Source organism: Battus philenor, unplaced genomic scaffold (genome assembly GCF_028537555.1).
Source record: "Battus philenor isolate CCGP_79_NKW_IND1 unplaced genomic scaffold, ilBatPhil1.0.hap1 SCAF_21, whole genome shotgun sequence".
Taxonomy (NCBI): Eukaryota; Metazoa; Arthropoda; class Insecta; order Lepidoptera; family Papilionidae; genus Battus; species Battus philenor.
This window is the reverse complement of record NW_027181684.1, coordinates 7,136,884-7,159,256: the sequence shown is the minus strand read 5'-3', so window position 1 is coordinate 7,159,256 and position 22,373 is coordinate 7,136,884.

The following is a 22,373-nucleotide window of genomic DNA, read 5'->3' as shown; positions in this document are numbered from 1 at the left end:
AAATAAAGCTACGATACATCAAGACAGACAGCCGCGTCCGCCTTGTCCTCATTCAAGCAAGGGTGGTCAAGAGAGGCTCGTGTCGCTCACAACCACCGAGTAGTTACAACATTACACACCTACACGGGTATAGTGTCTGCTTGTGCAAGCTTAACCGTTGTAACTGGAATACAATCTGCTACAGTTAGGCTTTTAGCTCTCGGACCCCTGATTCCGTGAGCTCAATTTCAATAAAACTGCACAAAACCAATAACGGCTAGCAGCGCAACATCATTTTCACAACATAGTAATAACTATGTCAAAAATAAAAATCTAAATGGCTATTGATAATAATCTCTCCAATAATCTATAAAGTCTTGCATTAAAATGGGTTTATTCCATTTTTTAATCAGAGCTAAAATCGTTTCTGATCCGTTATAACAAGTAACGTAGTTAAGTTTATCCTTTTACTCGGAAAATCGTGTAACGTCTTTGAAAATGTTTATACAAATAAATAAAATTGTAGTGTCTGTTATTAAAACAACCGCTTTTTACTACACGAGTATGAAGTATATATACGATACATAAACCAAATACAATATTTTTAAATTTTGGTATATCTTTTTGTCCGTTTGTTCCGGCTAATCTCTAAAACGGCTAGACAGATTTTGTCAGCACTTATACTGATCCAGATAATGTGTAAGCAGCTGATGATGGGCAACTTAGGCTACATTTATTTTAGAAAAATTCTGAAATGATAAAAGTTAATTTTTTTTAAATTCCACGCGGGCAAAGTCGCGGACGCATCTAGTTTTATAATATAAATGAAACAAGTAAAAAAGAAATAAGATATATTTTTTCTGCTCGTATATTTTCGGGAACAAATTTAAAGCACCAAGTTTTATCGTTTGGAAGGAAGAGTTTATTTTTTTAACGCGGTTCGGATGTAATATAATATTAAATAAATAAAAGATGAATTTCTTTCCTTTAAAACCATTAATTTGATTACTTTAGTAAATCAGGGGGATTAGTTGCTAAGGAATTCATTAATCAAAAGTAGAAAGAACGTTGTAGAACGTGTAACGTAACCGGACTAAACAAAGAGGGTGTTAAACGTACGAACTGCGAAGGGATCGATGGGGTTGAGTTTAATCAATATAACCGTTCACACGATTGACTCACCTGTCCATTTAGAAATATGTTCGAGCTACAACTTCAACACATATCCACATCATGTTTAATGCAGTTGTAGTATTATAATCGTCATAGGTTGATTTATCACGTGCGAAACTAAAAGGGAAATTTTTATAAATAAATCGCCAAATATGTTGTCAAACTAAGAAATATTCTTCAAATTCTCACTTTTTTAAAAAAAAATTGCGATTTGTTTTATTAGTGCAGTATTTTCCTTTATTATAATTAGTAAAATAATTGTAATTATTACAAAAAATCGATAGCTGGCGAACTGTTTTTCTACTAACTTTTCTTTCATGTTTCAGGTTAAATACTAAAAATTTTCTTACGAGAAGAAAACCTAGAAACAAATGGAAGTATAGATAGAAAAAAAAATTTCATTTCCCATACGAATCAACATTTCTTTTGTAGTCAGACGTTTGATGTGAATCAAAACTAAAGAAGGTATGATAAAATGAAATCAGGCCAAAAATATCGTGTTAGAATGAAAATATATAAATTAATAAATTAAATATTTAAATGAAAATATTTAAATTAATAAATGAATCGCAATGAAGCATATTATTGTACGTTGTATTTTTTTAGAACATGTAAAAATAAATTTGGTTTGTAATAATACAAACTTTAAAAATGATTTTCTCATGATTCACGTATTACCACCGCGATGGGTTGTGGGTTTGATTCCCGCGCGCTACAAAAACGGTTAAACCGGACAGAATCAGAGACCCGAGCATTTCGCTTACTTAACCCGCGTGCTTGCCGGAGCCTCGGTTTTTCATAAGGAATGAAGGTCAAGCGCTACTAACTCGCTCTAGTTGCTAATTAACGTAACTTCAACCGTCTGATTATAAACCAAGTAATGAGAAATGTTATTAAAGCTTTGAAGGGTTTCACACTAATTAGATGGATGCCGTAGATTTTCGTTTTGTAAAATAATATTAATTACACTTCTGAGGTGTTCATTAATATGTTTTGAATAAAATATTTAATTGTTTTCTATAAATATTTACGAGAGCTTGTTTAATACTTCAGTAAAATTATAATTTAAACTATTTGCAACAGGAAGAACCTCTTCATGGTTGTCGTTTTAGCCCATAGACACCCACTGCAAGACGTAGGCCTCCCCCAAAGATATCTATGGAGAGATATACCATAATTGCCAAGCTTGGCAGGCGGTTTGGCGATCCCAATGTGGTATAATGGTATGCAGAAGACGCTGCTCTCCATCCTCTGGAAACTTGTTTGTGAGCAAAGTGGTAACCTATATAATTAATACACAAAGTATAAAATGTATGAGGTCTAATCCGCGACCTTCGATGTTAAAAATGTTTCAAAAATTATTATTATAGAATAATACTTATAGAAATTTAGCTAGAAATCGACTGAGTCATATAAATATTTTAACGATCTTTTAAACATATAGTCATCATCATAATTTCAAAGGACGTCCAGTGCCAGATATAGGCCTCCGCCAATTTCCAGTAAAACCGGTCGGAAGCGCCTTCTGACTACCTAAACGAAGTCATTTGTGCCCCTGGTGGTTGAATATACTTTACAGTCCGTGGTCTCTAGAATTTGAAGGTCCCAGCAGCTGACAGGCTATGTGGCCTACCCTTTTCTATTTCTACGTGACAATCTGCTGGGATATGTTAATTATTTTTGTTCGTTTCGAAAAAACATCGCCCTTTTCATGACCCTCTGAGCAATTGTGACCAATGAGGCATGTAGTATATGTAGATGATAGAAAATTATTACATTAGCTTACATTTGCACTTGGTTTTATTGTATACAAAATAAACATGAATATTACTCATGTAAATTTATTATTGCTACAATGAGAGAGAGCGGAGCGAACGGAAGTAATATTCACAAAAAGGTGCCTCTCTAAACATCTGTTCGAGACATTCATATATTACTCCGGAGAACTTTTATGTAGATATTTATTTAACCTGTCTCGTTTTGTCATTTTTATACATGTAAGAGCCTTAAACGTAGGCACAGGCACATAAGTATGTTTTAGAGGCTTATGCATGAAATTTTCGGTTCTCAATACAGACAGCATTAAAAGAAATGAAACTAATTTTTCATTTATTAATTCATCATTTCGATTTATTATGACTTCGTTCTCTTTGCTACTGTTAAAAATATAACGTCATTGTTGACACGCTTGGCACCTTGAAAAAATACAGAAAACGCTTAAACAATTAATAATAGACCATTACTAATATAGTCAACAAATGGCAGTTGTGATACAAAAGGATTTACGGCTGAAAGGTGTCTGTCATACACTGTACCCTTCAAACCTTGATTTAACTGGTCACCGTTTTCGTATAAGCAAAACGACATTAAAATCAATGTTAAGATGTCAATGAAGCTGTATCCAAAAATTGTTTAAATAACATAAAAGAATCATAGAGCTACCAAATTCTTTTTTGATTATTTACTTCGGTCTAAGATAGTAATTTATATAGCAACAGAGTATTAACATTAATATCTTTGTGAACCTTGTAGTGTATCAAAATAATTTTGAGAAATGACAGAGCATGTTTAAAAAATCATCATTAAAAGTTATCACTGTTCCAAATAACAAAACTCATATGGTCTCCAATATTGATGTTGCCAAATATCATTAGCTTCATTTTGAATTGTCTATTTCCGTTACAAGTACGATGCACTTTGTGAAAACGTACGAAATGTCTGACTAATGTAGCTAAAAATATCGGACGCAAGCATCGCGGAAGACGATTGTCTAAAATAAGAGCGCATGCTATTCTTAGTGTGGCTCTCATTCCTCTTATATATTTAAAAGTAACCAGCTAATTAAATAAATCGACAATTACGATTTGAAAAATATAAATATTCTTTGACAAGTTTTACGAGGCGACGAAACGTCTCCTTAGGCAACTTTGTATTAGAAATTATTTAAGTGTATTAATGGAAATCAAGGCCGAAGAAATAGATTTTACGTATACAGGATGGTAAGATATAGATGTAATACTTTTAAGGGTTATAACCCATTTATCAGCAAAAATCTTTAATCACCCTGGGTAAAGTGATTGCACTCTGAAATACATTGCATGATTTTTTTTATTGGAATGCGTCTGAAATCTCTGCAGGGACAGATAGTAAGCATTTTTAATATTTACTAATATAAATTTTGAAAACGCTTAATATTGAAACTATAAATTTTAGGATAGGCTGTACCATATATTAATTGATAGTAAATGAGCTATACATTCACCCTTTTACAGTTTTTACCTGATTATAAACAATCATATAAAGTACATATTTTTTTACGAATAAAGTTTTTTAATTAATAAAACTTTACAAAAAGTTAATGGTAGGTATTTCTGACATAAACTTTGGTAATAAACTGGATACAAAAAGTTAAGCATTCTAAAATTAAAACTATGAGTGGTTAATGAAATCATTTTTTTCAATTTTAAAATAAAAATCGTTTTTTAGCCGAAAAATATAGTAAATTCTATACGCCATAATTAGCAAAAGTGATTAATCTTATATAAATATAATGGAATTACGAAATATGAAGTTAAACGCAATATTCATGAACGGCTCCAATTCGCATATTTCTTTGTTTCGGTTTAGACACGAGTCTTCTTTCAAAGAGAATACATGGAAAAATTAAGATGATAATAATACGACACGCACATTTTCTTAGCAAACCATAGTAGAAATTAATACAGCTAGGATTATCTGCTAAGAATTTTATGTGTGTTAAAATTGAAATAAAGAGGAAGATGTGAAAGCAGTTCCCAATTGGACACATATGATATATACGTCTGAGATATAATAAAGAATCGCCGAAGATATAACAGTGATATTTTCAAGACTTTACTTATTCTTATTTTCAAAAATATTGAAGTAATGAGAATTTACTGTTGTCTGGGAAACAAACTGAAAGCCGACACAATTAATGAATTTATATGCTGTGGAAGTAGGAGCAAGAGGTATCACAGTGAAATCTGCCTAAAACCTGGATTTAAGTCTGTTAAAAGCAAACACTAGCTTATATTTGAAATGAGTTTCTCAAGCTGTATTAGTACGATTTAAAATTTAATTTGCAAGATAGAAGTAAAGGTGGTGGATGAAGGTAAATGGCTATACATAACAAGGAGCTCTCCCTAAACCTGCCACGCGGCCGGGCCTCTCTCCCTACACTGCAATAGACCTGGCCCCACCCGTGAATCCAACGAATGCTGAGTATTAACGTCTTAGAATGTAATACAAAAATATCGTATTACCATTAAGCATAACAATATAACTGTATTGACATTGATATTAAAGTCTTAAAGGAAAAAGGGAATTGTCGTTTAATATTAATAAATTAAACTAACAGAAGATACAATCACTTTGAAATATCAATTTATTTAATATTTTATAATTACACTGTAACAAGACAATGGGTGCGAAATCTGAAACGATAGAAAATTATTGATTGATTACAACAATGACCGATCTTAGGATGTCCGCATGCCGCAACTTTCCGCGGTCTCGTTTATGAACAAAAGCCTAAGAAGAACCTTCGGGCCCCAATGCCCGTTGGGTTGCACGAATGGTGTACCCAGGCCAATGCCACTTTAGTATATAAATTCTTTGAACTACGTTGGTGACTTTGGTTTGCTCATTATCTCATTCTTGGTTTAAAATTTTTATTGAAACGCACAAAATAGAGATAAAGAAACTATTGTTATTACATAACATTCTTTAATTTTTTCATTAGCTCGTAATTTTTCCATAATGTCACTGTTAGAATATAAGATCGTCTTCGGGCACAGTTGTCAGTACAAGCACCGAATTGGCGGATTTTACAAATATTTTAAAAATTCATTTTCGTAATTTGTGGATTTCTTCACCGTGTCTCCTCATTCACAGTTAGTGAGTTCATTGCTACGTTCCGTTTGGTAAGTTCCACTATATTTTGGCAGAGCATAACATAGGATCTGCGATTTACTATAAATACAATAGTCTACCAATTATGATGCATCTTTTTCATAAGATTTACAATAAATAAAACACAATTACAATAAAATAAAACAGTAATTGATTAAATCTCTAAGCCTCATTGGCAAGTTTACGAGATATAGAACTGGCTATGGTCTAGATTTCTCTTTTAGATAAATTATGAAGAGGTTTGTATATGAACGACAGTAACCGTCGGGGCCCTGCGGATTAGCAAATTGAAATGGCACCGAGCAAGTCATTTAGCGCGCAGAACCGATGGCCTCTGGGGCCTTAAAATTTTGAAAACTACTGAAAACCCTATGGCTGAAATGATGATGGTGGTATTACAAAAATAACTAAATATTGCATAATTGGATTGTTATTGATTCTTATTCTCTACGAAGCCATACATATTCATATCGAGCAATAAAGAGAGTTAACCAATCACCAAAGCAAACTCGATACGCGATTTACGAGAGAAGCGAATCTAATAATACTCGTAATGTTTACAGATAATTGTTCATCGGCTGCGACACTTAATGAAAAACATGGTTTGTGGATTTAATCGAATTAAGCGGTATATTTCGGGTGCGAGCACCCATATATACAAAGCTCAGTGGTTTTTTAGTTTTATGATTATTAATACGAAATTTTTGGAACTCGTCCAGTTTTAGAACAAAAATTAACTCAATTTGAAAGGAAAAATGTTTTAAAAGTATTTTAATCCGATCCATTATCGCGTACTTAAGTATAAAGAAGAGAAAAAGAATTCGCTGTTACTTGATGTAGTTTGTGAGTTTTATTTGTTTCGGACTTTAATTCATTTATAGCAAGAATTTATAGGTAGTTGCGCTAACGTGATTGATCTTAAGCTATACCTATTGATAATATACAGGGAGTCTTATATTAAGACTTATTTTAAATTATAAAACCATTTTTTTTAAAAGTGCACCAAGTGACACTTAAATGAATGACAGCTTTATAGATCTAAATAGGTCTTCGACGCCTACGTGGGACCTAGAATATCGCGTAAGCATTACTAAATTAAGGGTTTGAACGTGCCCCAGCTAGTAATTGTAATATTGGCAAGACTCCATAATCTGAAAACAAAACCAATTTTTAGACTGGTGTTGTTGATGGGTTGTCACATTGTAAATGATTTCATAGAAGATAGCACAGCCCGGGATATAAGTGTCCACTTCCAGGCTACTTCAATGTTAATAACATATGTAACAATATATTCTTTATATATACATATACATATACATACAGTCTACTTATGTTACGCCTTCTTTTCTCAGGTATATCATCCGAACAGGCGATAGATACATCTTGACGTAAATGACAGATACAATCTGATCCAAGTAGAATAGCAATTTTTGGATTTGAATTTGAATTTTATCGAGCTGTAGTTCGACGCTTTCTGGAACATTTACGTCGGTATATAAAATGCGTATGGATTGATAGAAGAACCGGTTAAAAGCGTTTCTAGCGTTTTCGTCTTCCGACATATTTATGTTATGGGCAGACGTCCTACGCTGTGCTTGTCCGCGGTCTTTACTCCAGAACCCTAAGGTCCCTGTCTGTCTGCCTATCTGTCCTGCTCGCTACATGGCTTGGCCACTGTTACCTTAAATTTACATTCCGCAGGGTTATGTCTGTTACTTTCTATCGTCTCATCTGATCTCGCAAAATAAATCCCATGCGAATAATAATATGAATAAATTAACAAATCATCGTTAGTTGCTCACCATCAAATAAACACCTTGATAGTTTCGTCACTTCAATTCATCACTATATCAAAACACGAACATCTTCATCATGCAAGTAACCATTAACAGATAGAATTATTCGAAAAAAAATTTTGCTAACACAAAATTGTATTTACTGACGAAAGTTGACAAGGCGGCCCCTTTTAATTTACTTAGTGGAGTACATATGTGGTAATTTAATTAAGGGTACACGTATACACTACGTATGCCTATCGACTAGCCTGTGTTACGGTTAGTGGATTACGGACAACAATGTGAACGAGTTTCATATATCCAAAGAATTCGCAGTTTTTGTATAGTATGTTTATTGAAAATGTTTGAAATATGTTTAGATTTTTGACAATTACCCATGTTATTTTAAAGGTTCATTACCTATCATATTATCAAAAATTTAATTAATTAGCTAAAATAGAGTGATTTGAAATAGGTGTAAAATCTTTAAAGGGATGAATTTTTACGTATGTTAATTGTCAGCAAATGTATAAATTGGTACTTGGTATAAAGTGATCACTCTGAAACTCTATTGAAATGAGACAGCCCAATAACATCTGGCAGTGCAGTTTGTAAGGGTTAGATATTAACCAATAATTAATTTCAATGTGTACAGACTCGAATTTCGAAAACGATTTTTCTTGCTATATCAACATTACGTTATTTATTATCTTTAAGATCATTTACTTCAAAAGGCTTTATGCAAAATTGACTGTACTGTATAAAGCTTTAACACTAATACCTAATCAACTTCTAACCCTACTCGGGAACAGCTTGATCACATCGGCTGTTTTCTTTCACCTTTACGATACAAAGAAGGTTTTATCAATAAAGATTGAAAAACGAATGCTAGAAAAGCAGTATCTTTTTACTCTTAGATATCACAGAGATAATTTTCTAAAAACTTTTGACGTCAACCGACACCAAAAATGCGTGTTGTTGGGAACATAAAACTAAACTTATCGTGTACCATAAACCATTACAATGAAAATATAATCATTTTATGATTCAAGTTTTACAGAGTACGAAAAATAAGAAAAAATATTAGTAATTGTAGTCTATTATCAATAAATGTGCACTTTTGAACATGTATTATTATTTTTAATTTGGGTGCGACCGTTACCAAAAGTATATGGCTATTTTCATTTGTTACCCAGCGCTGTTAATCTCTTCGGCTTGTATAGCTTCGCAGTACCTCGTCTATCTGGAAACCGCAAGCTAATAAATTTTAAAATACCTAAATCAAACCTCAAAGACGTGGTTTTATTCTGTTAAATACAATAAGACCACATTCATCTTAAGACTAGTAAGGGTTATTTCAGTAATTAATGTTAGTTGGAAGAGACCTTCTAAGAAATATTACACAAATATAGCAGAAATAGTTCTAGAAATATCGTAATTTACTGAATGTGAAGATATTTAAAATTAAAACTAATGAAAAAAGTATTGTAATTAACTTCATCATTAGTTTTGCATCCTATTTTTAATGGGTGTCCTTTAAAAGAAATATCATTATTTCAACTGTAGCATGTCCACAGCCAGACGTAGGCTTCCTCATAGATTTCCGTTAGAACCGGTAGAAACCAGCATCCGTTGTCGACCAACTTAATAAAGTCATCTGTTATCATTACGGGTGGACGTCCTAAGTTTTTATAAATAATATGATGACCAGTTATTTTTTACATAACGGTAAAAATTTAAGTTGGAATGATAATAACCTCGTTATATTTTAAATACATACGAAAGAAATGAAACGCGTACATACGTTAATAATTGACGGTTAAACAAAGATAAAAAAAAAACTATTCTATTACTCTACGGTTTGCCGTACCTTAGAATTTTGTGGAAAAATATTGATTTCCCTATTCACTCAACGCTCAACCGTATGGTCTCTGATACCTCATGTACTCTTAGGTTTACTGCTTTAAGTAATCTGCCAAAACTGGAACATTAGGCGGCTGGAATTTTATATTCTATGTAGCGCTAATTTGAAAGATACTATTTTGCAGAAGATTCACGATTCCAATCATAACTCAACACATATTATGCTCAATATTGAATATGATTAGAGAGAATCGATTATATTATTTATTAAAAATTATCTAAATTATTCTTAGAGATAAATGTGAAAATACTTGGCTACTATTCGCATTGATACACTTCCATCGTATATGTTAGCTTAATTTAAATTTATTGAGAATGTGGCGAGTTGATGTTTTACTAATAAATTTACCGATGTTTGTTTTGATTTGTAATCAAATTAAATAATTATTTTGTACTTTAATACAATTCAACTTTAATTTTTATTTATTTCATCATAATTCTCAATTACTCAAATTAAAATTTTCATTATTGATAATAGATACAATCACGCTATTTTTAACCTAGTATATAAATGTATTCGAAGTTTTACATTGTAAAATAAAATTCTTAGCGCTGTAGAAGTAGGTCATGTTACAAACTCTAATCAAAATATAAGTTATAAAATTTCTAGACCATTTAAGGAATTGCTAAATTTTGTACAGTTTATTACATAAATAAGTTGACCTAAACGTTTGACGCAAGCTAACATTATAAAGAGATAAAGAATAAACATGAAAATTTGTGTTTTATGTATATTCACCCATGGTTAAATAAATAAACATTTTTAGACTAATTTTATTGTTTTGTAAATACAAAAAAAATATGGCTGCACCAGGTTATTGAAAACTGAACAATTTAATAACAGTATATTTAATAACAAAATTTGTAATTTTTAAAGGAAATTTGACACCTTTTTTCATCGATGCATGAAAAGAAATTAGTATGTAGAGGAATACTAGAGAGTTATAGAATGTAATAAGAGGAAAGTTAGAGCATACAATTAAAAGGTGAGTAAGGAAATAAAAAAGTGTGTGAAAAGTATAATGAAAAAAAAAATGAAATATCCGTGTACTAAAATCAGGTATGAGAGGTCCCCAATAACGGGAGCCATAAAAAACCCTTGGATGTCACTTGGATGGCGAATTCAAATTTCTGTTTCTAATTGTAGAACTTCATATTGTCACTGACCAATATTTAGCCACTTCCGCACATGCAGTGGTAGTCGTGCAACAAAGTGCACCGCCCGCCAGCCCGCTGATAAATGCGAATTACACAACTACCACCGTTAAATTACTCAACACGTGTTTCACTCCTCCTTGGGGCATCTTCAGGAGTTATGTTACACCGATTTGTGCCAAACACAGAGTGAACACTTTGAATAAACATAATGTACATATAACATGATTAGTTTTCAACACTGTAGAAGTGTTTTTGTTGTAAAGTTCTTTTGTTTGTAATCGTAGCCGTGGGCAGAAGTACGGATCGTGTAATTATTTCCACATTATACAAAAGTTAAAACAGGTATCGTACGTATTACTTTGACTTAAGTACTGCACCCTAATCATTAGGATTTTGAGCCACAGAGTACAAAAATCCAAACATAAAATGATTCTCATAAGCTGCTATTTTTACCAACCGCCATGATATTTATTTTTTAACGATTGATAGAATGATTATTCTTACTATATTTTTAATGCAGTTTTGTACATAATTTCATACAATAGCTTGATTACTTTCATGTAAGCGTGGGACGATGGTCTCAATAGTTTAATATTAGGAACATTATGTATGTATTAAGACAAAGGATTCATACCAAGCATATTTATTTTTATCTACTACTAACTTGGAATTTTAAAATCTACATTGACAATACTAATATATACTCGTACATTTATACAAAGTGATTGATTACAGGCACAATAGAAAAAAGAAAAAATTTTTGAAATAATAAACAACGAAATCATAACCAAGAAAAAGTGTTTTAAAAATTTGGACTACTACATATTAAAATTAATTATAATTAATTGCCAGTAAGTTTCAAAGTAATAACTTTATGTAGGTGATCGGAAATAGGTTTAATAACTTCAAAGCTTGTTCGCTCTTTTGAAGGTCTTAACTCCTATAACTAATATTCTTGCATATAAAAGATTTTTTATGTATATAAGTTTTCCTTAAGATGTATAAGCAATACATAAATGTATTCCTTAAGATCATGCTTTTTTAAGATAATGTTTAATGTTCGAGTTATGTCATATACTATATACAATAATAAAATTAATTAAAACAAATTCCTTTTGTTCATGGTTAATTGAAAGCTAAACAAAAAATATTTTAATTATAAACGAAAAAAAGTTATAATCAAAAATAAAAAAAAAGGTTTTGAATACGAATTGGAAACTGGTGGGTGCAATTCTTTATAATAAGAGTGACTACTGTGTATTCAAATTCATGAAACTGTGATGTATCACCTAAAATAGTCTTCAGACGCTCTCACTTGGGAATTTTATGTTATTTATTGTTATACGCTATGCACTGGGAATTTATAACAGCGATATAAAGGATATTATAAAATGCTACGTCATCTTTTATGGCAGCGTTATCTTCAATGTGTTTTATTTCTTATTATTAAAAGTGACTTTACGATTATCTTTTTAATAAGATAGTTTTCGACAGGAAAAATTGAGATTTTAAAAATGAAAGTCATGAATACAGCACATTTCTAAAGTTTCTAGAAGTCTAACACCTAATAGATTTTACAGGTATCTTCTAAAACGAATTGAAATAGTTTGTGTACATGATAGGAATATAGACGAGAAAATTTTCTAAATGCTTCAGCAACTTTAGACTATATGCGTAAATAATTACGTGAAAGCGTGTAAATGATCTTACCTGTCTACATTCCTAAGCTAACACGTGACTCGGACAAATACGAACCAGACAAAAACGAAATAAAAATTCTACGTACCAACTTGTAGTGGCAACGTTTTACGATTCACGCTATTATTTCTGTTGGGGTCCTATAAATTGAGTGCATTTTATGAGTGTACACTTACGTTTTATAGACCTTCGTAATGGACTATATATTAAGATGTAAAAAGAACATTCTTCAGCCAGACTGTATGTATGTATGTAGATATGTTTTAACCTTCTCGACCTCTTCATACAAATGTACGTAAAAGAGATTTTCATCCATTTATTTTTTTCATTCATTTCATTCATCACGACATCTCTGGAACCATTAGGTATGAGGACATAAAATTTGATAAGAATATTTTGGAAAATTTACCCGCAGTGGAGTTATATATATATGCACATAGATATATGCGTATTCAATTTGGCAAGATTTTTTTTGGAATGTTAAAAATTTTCTATAATTGATTTTATGAAATTACGCCTACAAAAGATTAAAGGCCTATGCGAAACTGGTAGCGGACAATTAGTTGTACATATTTCTGCTATAAATAAATATGACATTTTAAAGTAAAAAAATTCCATCCGCTGTATTAAATTTCATTGAAAGCGACCAGCAGAGTTTATTGCACCCGATGCGTCAAGCGAACTGTTTTAATCTCTTTGACATCTGTGTCAATAGTAATTCAAGCACTATAAATAAATATTTTTTTTTCGTTCACTCTCTAAATCAAGAAATCATACATCACTCTTTTATCTATTTAAAATTGTTATCTAATACTAATACCTTTTTAAATAAATCTAAACGTGTTGTAAGCGCGGTGCCTGCGTTTCTATTTAAATTCTTCGCCCCGCAACATTATTATATTTCAAGTCTCCGTTTTGTGTTATAAATATGACGTCCCTAAAGTGCAAACTAAAAAGCAGAAAAAATAAATTCTTTTTAGAGTATATTGAACCAAATGTTTTTAATAAGAAGTCAAGAAATTTATGGCATTAATGTTAGTTGGATGTTAATTGCAAATAAAGAAGCATGAAAATAGAAGCAATTTAATTTAACTAATGGAATAACCATTACGGGAATAAGAGCTTTGGCATGAAACATTTACTCGTCAAAGTACTCTAATGAATTTTTTTTTACATGTATTACAGAATTGAAACATTTTCATATAAAACTTCAATCTATATGAACAAAGAAATCGTAATAAAACGAAATAGTTTAAGTTAACAGTTGTTTACTGTTAGCCATGAAAATTGGCATTTATACTTAATTTTAAAGTTTAAACGTAGAAACTGTCATATTAAAACTCTCCACAAGATGGCAGGGCAAACGTACAAGCGTACAAGTCGAAAACGAAACATCCGAAGCGCGCGAATTCCTATATGCTCATTATAAACTGTAATGTATACATAATTACGACGATATATGTGCTATTAATAAAGTTTACACATATTGTGTAGTGGCAGATTTATTGCTGTATAAGCATTGTCTATCAGTCAACTCACGGTGGTGCAAAGATAATAAGTAGGCATATACGAAATGTACATTCTATAAGAACATCATAAACGCTCACTGCATGTTACAGGCCTTCCCAAAGATATCTATCGGGGGTATACCAAAATTGTCACGCTTGGCAGGCGGGTTGGCGATCGCAGTGTGGAATTATTATAATTATTTCATTAATTTTATTGTACACAGAGGTTACTGCTTCCCATCCTCTGGAAACTTGTTAGTAAACAGTAGTAATCACAAAGTGGTAATTATAGCAGACTGTATCTCGTAAATAGAACCCGCGACCTGCGATCGTAAGTCTCAGTCCCCTACCGCTGGACTAGCTTACTCTACCCTGATAGCTGCGTTAATAGAAATATATGTTTATAACAATATTATGCCAAAACCTAAACATATGTACTTGATAAATGCTGTTTTACATAACAATGATTTTATACACAAACAAACATACATATACATGTATTATATAATACACAATTAGAGAAAAGTTACCGCGATTTTTCCGCCAATAAGACCGAACCTCCTCTTAAAACATTTAAGGGCTTGTTGACTTTTTTCTTTTACTTTAAAAAGATTTTTATTGAAAATGTTTGGAAGCATGTATTCCCTTAGCCTTAGCATAAACATTTATTTATATAAATGAAATATAAACAGTTCGAAGCTGACTTATGAGGCCGATATGTAACTAAAAAGATTCATGATAATTAGCTAGGTTATAGTTTTATGTACTTTCTACTCACTGATATAACATGCTAATTGATAACGAAGTGAATAGTGAATTTATCTTGTGATTAAAAAAACAAATCTTAAAATGGTAAATATATTGCCTTTTGGTCTGTGCGATACGGGCCTAGGTCCAGTTCAAAGAGTTAAACATATATTTTAACAATTTTGAATTACATTTCACTAGAAAGACTTATTAGTCAAATATTAATTGATTTATAATGATATTTCGATGTATATTAAATATTAGATTTTCCCTATCGCGTGGTATAATATTTAGAGTGAAATATTAAATTTTGTTACCTACCAGTATAACGTATAATTATTAGTCATGGGTGTATTCTATATACCATATCTACTATAAATATTATAATAAATTACGTATATATTAAAATAAATGTAAAATTTACTTTATTAAAAATGTAGATAATAAAAAATTGTCGAATATAAATACCAAAAACCTATAATAATAATTAAGAAGATAACATCTGTCAGTTGATACTAGCTAGTATCAAATAGTAACAAAAACATTTTTAGTGTCAACTAGCCGATTAGGATAATGTAGCATTTGAAGGTATAATGAACATAATTCGACCGAGAACAATTGCGTAATGAGTGCTGTAGTGACACTGATATTCTCTAATTAGTTTTCATTGCAATATTCTAAATTGTGTACAAAATTGAATTCCATCCTAATCTCTAGCACTCCACTGGAACAAATTACCGGGATAAAAGTAGCCTATCTAATAATCCGGGAAACGGCCTATCCTTCCGGCAGGTTAACACATATCAGTTGCTGTTTTTCCAACTGCCCCTTACAAACTTCTAAACATTGAAATATACATAATTCTCTACAAACATTCGTTTATATTAATTGCCAATAGTTCGTGTCACGAATGAATTTAAATATCGCTCTGACTTCTCGACCTTTTAGTCGAAATGGATGGAAATTTAGCTGGTATTATTAGTTTTTTCTCACTCTGTTTGTACCCATCAAAATTGGAAATTTTTTGTACTTATACTAAACCATTGTATATGTTTCATACATATAATTGTTAAATTGGAATAACTGTAAGCAGACTACATTAAACAAATTAATCATCAGTGCGCTCAGAAGATTTCACTTTTCTTTTTATTAGTTCAATTTTAATGGTAAATAACAAATACAAATATAATTATTATTTAACTAATAAATTATTAGTTTTCGCTTTTGCCTTTGCTAGAAATATGCCGACCGACATATATCGACCGCCAAGCGGTAATTTGCCAGCATTGCTGTTCCGGTTTGAGAGAGTCGTAGCTAATGAAATTATTAAACAAATGGGACAATAGTGTTAGACTTTTAAGTGATAAATATGTATACCACTACACTGCCACACACCTGTATAAGACCTGATTATGTAATTTTGTTGTGTCCATATCTTCGGGCCATCGCAGTGACTAGAAAATTCTTAAATTAATTTTTTTTTCAGATTTCTACTACAAATTTATTTAAAATGTTAGTTTTCCTTTCGAACAATTACTTGTTTGACTACATGTACCTTTACATACACCACCTTTTAATTACGATTGACCGCGAATATTTAAGTGACAGGTATGTACGGTTTTTTTTTAGTTAATCTGTGGTTTTTAAGGGCTCATGTTCAGTACTATATTCCTCCATCAGAACGTTCGCAATATCTTAATCAAAATTAAAAAAAAATGTAATTAACCTTATCTCTCGAGTTTCACGCGTAGCATCTCATTGGACGATTAAATTTTATTCATATAATATTATGTATTACACGTATTAGTTAAAAAAACCACTAGGCAATTGTTCAACTTGAAACGAGGTTGTATGTCACGTGTACTAGACATTTCGTTTGACCTTTCCCCCAATGTTCACATGTAATACACGGGTTTACGGAAAATGAAGGGTGAGAATAGCTTACGGCGCGCTTATGTCATCTGATATTAAACACAATATGTCACTGTGCTTGAAATCACATCATAATTGATAATGAGATTTGTGTCATCATTTAATTCGACTTATCATCGACCGGTGCAGTCAAAATTTATCATGAATACTTTATTTCTTGAAAAAAAAAAAAACACCTGAAAAGATTGTTAAAAATTAGAATGGTACAGGACTTAATTCAGTACAGTCTCACTATTATAATGTTCAAAGAACTTCTATATTCTATATAATGCTAGATTAAAACGTATCAAATAACGTGTGCGCTAACGGTTACAACAATGTTAATGTTTTCAAAGCAGATAGCACAGCATACCTCGGGAATGATGTGTTCGTTCGTTTTACATTATTTTAAAAAATACATATTTCGCATATTCTTCCCAGGTCTGAAACATTACCATCTAACAAGAAGGATGATTCAACTTGACGTCAATCTAAAAATTAGTCCATTGTATGTCGAATAAATTTTTAAATTAAATTTGAATTAAAAATCTATAGAATAGGTCTACTTCCAACAGTGTTTGTGTTTCATCTGAAATAATGATAATGATTACGGTATGTCTGGAAATTAAAATAAAACATTAATAAACCGTAAATGTACATAATAACTTGCTAAAACGATTTACTAGTAATCAAATCCTTAACGCATCAAAAATGGACACCGTGTTCCTTTGTGTGGAGAATCGTGTCGAGGTCGGTCACGCGATTTGTCTATTAAATATTTAAGTACAAGTATCAAGTGTGTCTGTATTGGCATTACGTTCTTTTCAAATATCGAATTCGCTCATGTTTTGAAAGTTAAGTTACCATTATATATATTTTTACGTTGCAGGACTTATGAAAACGTAAATTCTTTTTATTATTACGCACAACACGCTTCACTAAGATTAAATATCAATTCATCTTTATGTTCGCCATTCGTTGCAGTTGTGGCATAAGATTTTAAAAAAATAACTTTTGATGTCAGAAATCATACGACCCATAAAAGTCACGTTTTAAAGACTCTAGAAGAGTATAAAATATCGTAAAGAGCAGAATAATTAGCTATCGTTCATACCACATATTTTTTAAATATCAGAGAAAAACCTTTAAAGGTAACTGAGAAAAATCTTACCTGAAATAATCTGAAAGCTTTTAAAATTGTGATTCTCACTGTAATCATTACAGTAATCATAATTTTAATAGTAATCTTCATTCTAACTTTGACAATTTTTTGTTTGGATTAGTAAATGAAATTGTACTTATGGTTATAATTTATAATAATTATATTAAAGTTGTGGTGGTCTATTATGGGCTTAAATGTATTAACAACGATATATATTCATTGTTTAAAGAATTTGTTCGTATTATTGATATGCCTTGTAAATAAATAAATGAATCTGCAAGGTCATCTATTTACACTTTGAATTCAGCTTCTGGACGGCCCGTTGACTACAATAAACTGTTCAATACAAAAGAATCACCAAAAGCTATCATTTACGTCGTGAATCTATTAACTCTCTGATAAGTTCCTGTTTCAATCTACAATAAGTGATTAATAAAAACAGCGAACCTAAAAAAAATATTTGATGAATGGGTCGATTACATCCTAGTTTCTCAGGATGTAAATAAAACAAAAAGTAATTGAGAATACAATTTTTAAAAAAAAAATTACAGTTCTGAGGACACAGCGACAAAATCTTATCTTTAAAAGTGTTACAGTATAATGCATTTATGTTTGACGACAAAAATTTTCTTTATTAAAAAAATGCAGCTAATATTGGTAAGCAAGGTGCTTTAAAATTCTTGAGTCTCATATTTAAATATTGTTGCATTCTACATCAACCATCAACAATTTCAATATCAACAATTTGTTAGACAAATGAAATTTAGCTTTCAGTTGTTTTCTCATATTCCCATGAGTTGTTTCCATAATCTGCCTTCTCTGGCTCATCTTCGTAAAAAGACATGTTTGGAGTGACTGTATCTGTTCTTTTCTAGTTTCTGCGTTTTCATTGTCTATTTATATTCCTCTTACGCCATTCAGGATCATTATCATCATTATATTTTTAACTGTCTGGTAGCCTTCTTCACAAATTTCCAATAAGACCACTTGGAAGCGGCCTGTATTAGGGTCTTTTGACGACCTTAAGCAGGTCGTGTGATCACCATGTGGGCGGACATCCTGCACTTCGCCTGCCGATCCGTAGTCGGTTTTGGTTACTTTAGTTGTTCCACATATATTCTCATTCCTGATTCGATTTCATGAAGCAATCTTGTGCATAGGCCTCTTCACGTTTCGTTGAGAGACTTGAGCTTGATAATAAGGCCTCAAGTGAGAGACCACGTTTTACTCTCGTAAGTCATCACGGATGATATTTTCTACATTACATGTATCATTTTGGTACTCAATAAAAATATTGTAGAAACTTTTTATAAGTACTTACGTGGCAACTATAGTTACATCACCATTCAATACGGAAGTAGCTAATACAGATCCTTATCTATATATATGTTAAGCTAGTGTGTTTTGCCAACAATAGCAACATCACCAATTAATATCAGACAAGACCGTAGTCGCTGAACCAGAGCGCCTAACATACTACCAGAATGGCGAATTTCGTCATAATAATTTTATATTGTCTTTAAAATATTTTATTCAAACAACTTTATTTTTTCTATCTAACGCTAACAGATATTATAAAATAACAGTCTACAAACCGCCACAGTAAATAATAATGTAAGTCATTTCATGTATTGATGACCTTACAATTATTCATAAATAACATAATAAACGCTCCTTTCCCACCATTTTATAATAGCATTTTAATAGCGCGGCGAATGTCATGATTGACAAAACTGCTTCGTTAATATTTAAACTGAAGTACACTTTACTTCTCATAATTAGTGTCAGCGTAAAATCTTAACAGTTGGCTTGAGTTGATTATTATTCAGCGGGAATTGTTCCTAATTATGCCCTTTGCGAATTCCTTTCAAAATGTTTAACGTTGACTTATTATCTCTACTAGTAAATAAGCCTTTAATTGTCATAAAATTTTTGTTCATTTAATTTTAATAAAGTTATATATTAATATATTAACGTTGAAATAATAAGTTTTTTAAAACATTTTGATTATAAGACCTTTAGTTTTATTCATTTTTGAAATATACAAATAAGAAATATGAATAGAGTTTCTCTTGTTACGCTATTTTCGAATCCATGAGCAAGAGCTATTTTATGCAAGCTAACACACCTAATTTAATAACGAAAATAATACGTTTAAAATGAGGTAATACCTTATGTCCGGACTGAATATACAAAGAAATTTCTCCAAATTAAACATCATAGAAGTAAAATTTTGATTTCCTTTATGTTTTTTAAATAATCAAATATAAATTTTGATAATTTGCATTAAAGTTTAAAAAAGTGCACCATATTTATAAATTACATTTTGGCATGACATGATGATTTCTGGCGGCCAAAAATAAAAATAAAAACAAAAATTTTAACAATGAACATAAACTAAACTCTTCGTAGGTAAAAATACATATATCCTTTAAGCAGATAAAGAATATCATCAAGCTAACAGAAATACTTATATAGACTTTAAAGAGTTACTTGATCAAAATTAAAAACGTATTTATTTATATCTTCAGGCATTGAGGATGAAAAAAGCGAGCATAGGGTTTTAAATTTTAAAAATTCTTATGTACATATACATCATTATGGATGGGCGTATCTTTTTAAATTCTCGGAGAAGCAAGTAGCCTTTGTTTGTGATATTGACATTTCATTACGTTCATTTTCGCCGACGGATCCACTTTCCGAGCTCGTCGGTGAGGATGGTCTATATACTCAAGATACGGCCACGTTACAGGCATTTTTTATCTGATTCCACACTTCTTCTTTCAGCGCTAACTTTGCAAAATGGTAGTGATAAACTGTAGAATTATTTCGATAATAGCTACCGATTAGTCTTAGTAAAAAAATTCGGCCCTTTGAATTACCTTCTACCTGCTACGCAGGTCATCAGTCTCGAGCACCGTTGTCGGCCCTTATCTATGAAATGCGTTGGATCTGGCAGCTTTTTGGTGAATGTCGAGAAATAAGTCTTTGAATCCTGAACATGTTTTAAGGGACGGTCCAAGCCCTGGATCTCCCCCTTCAGGGACCCTTTTACCCATTCACTCCATATATGATCCATAAATCTGTGTGACCAGAAAGCTTGTCAGACTCGCAACGTAGACAAATAAACAATAGTAAGTCGACACGTATTTCCCATAGGAGCCCTTCTGTGTACTTACTGAAGAGGCACAGGTCGCCAAATGGTAATGCTTATTTACGAGTATATCATTTTTCTGTAGTTGGTGAGGAAAATGAAAGTCTACGTGGTATTGGTGTGGTTGATAATGCGTTACAGAGACAATAATTTATAATCGTGACTAACTCAAACAATGACATCCGCTATCTATATAGTCAGCTTACAAATTCAAATCGGCGTTAGAATTTGAATAAAGACTTGATAGAGTCCTGAAGAATACCTCAACATTAGTATTATGTATATGTTTAGGCAGTATCTTAACATCTTAAACACAGTGAAACTATAAATGCAAGCAAGAAAACAGTATATATTAATGACAAAATGAATACGTCCAAGCAGGCACAGTCTATCAATGTAGCCTACACTCGATTTTAATACAATTAAAATCTCTGCACCGACTCATGACTCATAATTGGGGACCTACCTCTCAAAAACTGTAAAACGTGCTACCACAGGATGTTTCATTTGACCCGAGTCATTTCGTAAATATATAAACAGGTAATCTGTTTCATACTTTTGTATTCATACAGACACTGAAAATTGCAATACTAATCCCTACGGCATATGCACAGACGATTTTCTCTTATCACTCCCGCATTAAATTTGAGCTTTTTTTTATAACGACATGTTCTAATTTTAAATCTGTTTATTTTTATATATTTTAAATAAATATTATTTATATCTTCCTATTCTAAGGGGTATATTCCGATTCTTACTACGCTTAAAATGCGGTATGGCGCGCTCAGTTTTTTCGTTAGTCATCATGATGGTGATGATTATATACTTCGAAAAACGATCATTATAAGCTAGTTTATGTGATGGTATTCTAAATCATTGATTTGTGGTGAAATCAAAACGTAATAAGGCACTATGTCTATATTTATACCACAATTCATTACCATGTCAGCTATAGGACGTTCACTGAAGGACATAGGCCTCCCCCGTAGATTTTCAGTGGAACCAATTGAAAGCAGCCTGCATCCATCGTTTTCAGACCTTTACAGAGTCGTCTATCTACTATTGTGAGAAATGTGGCAACGGATAGAAAGCAATGTATGAACAGGATGTAAATAAAAGCTTTAGAAATATAGATATTGTGAAGGAAGGAAGAAGAGAGAATGCAAGATCGTGTGAAGGATGGAAGGAGAAAATAACAAACAAAATACTGAAAAAAGCAATTTTACGGCCAGTTCTTATCATAAATCAAGACA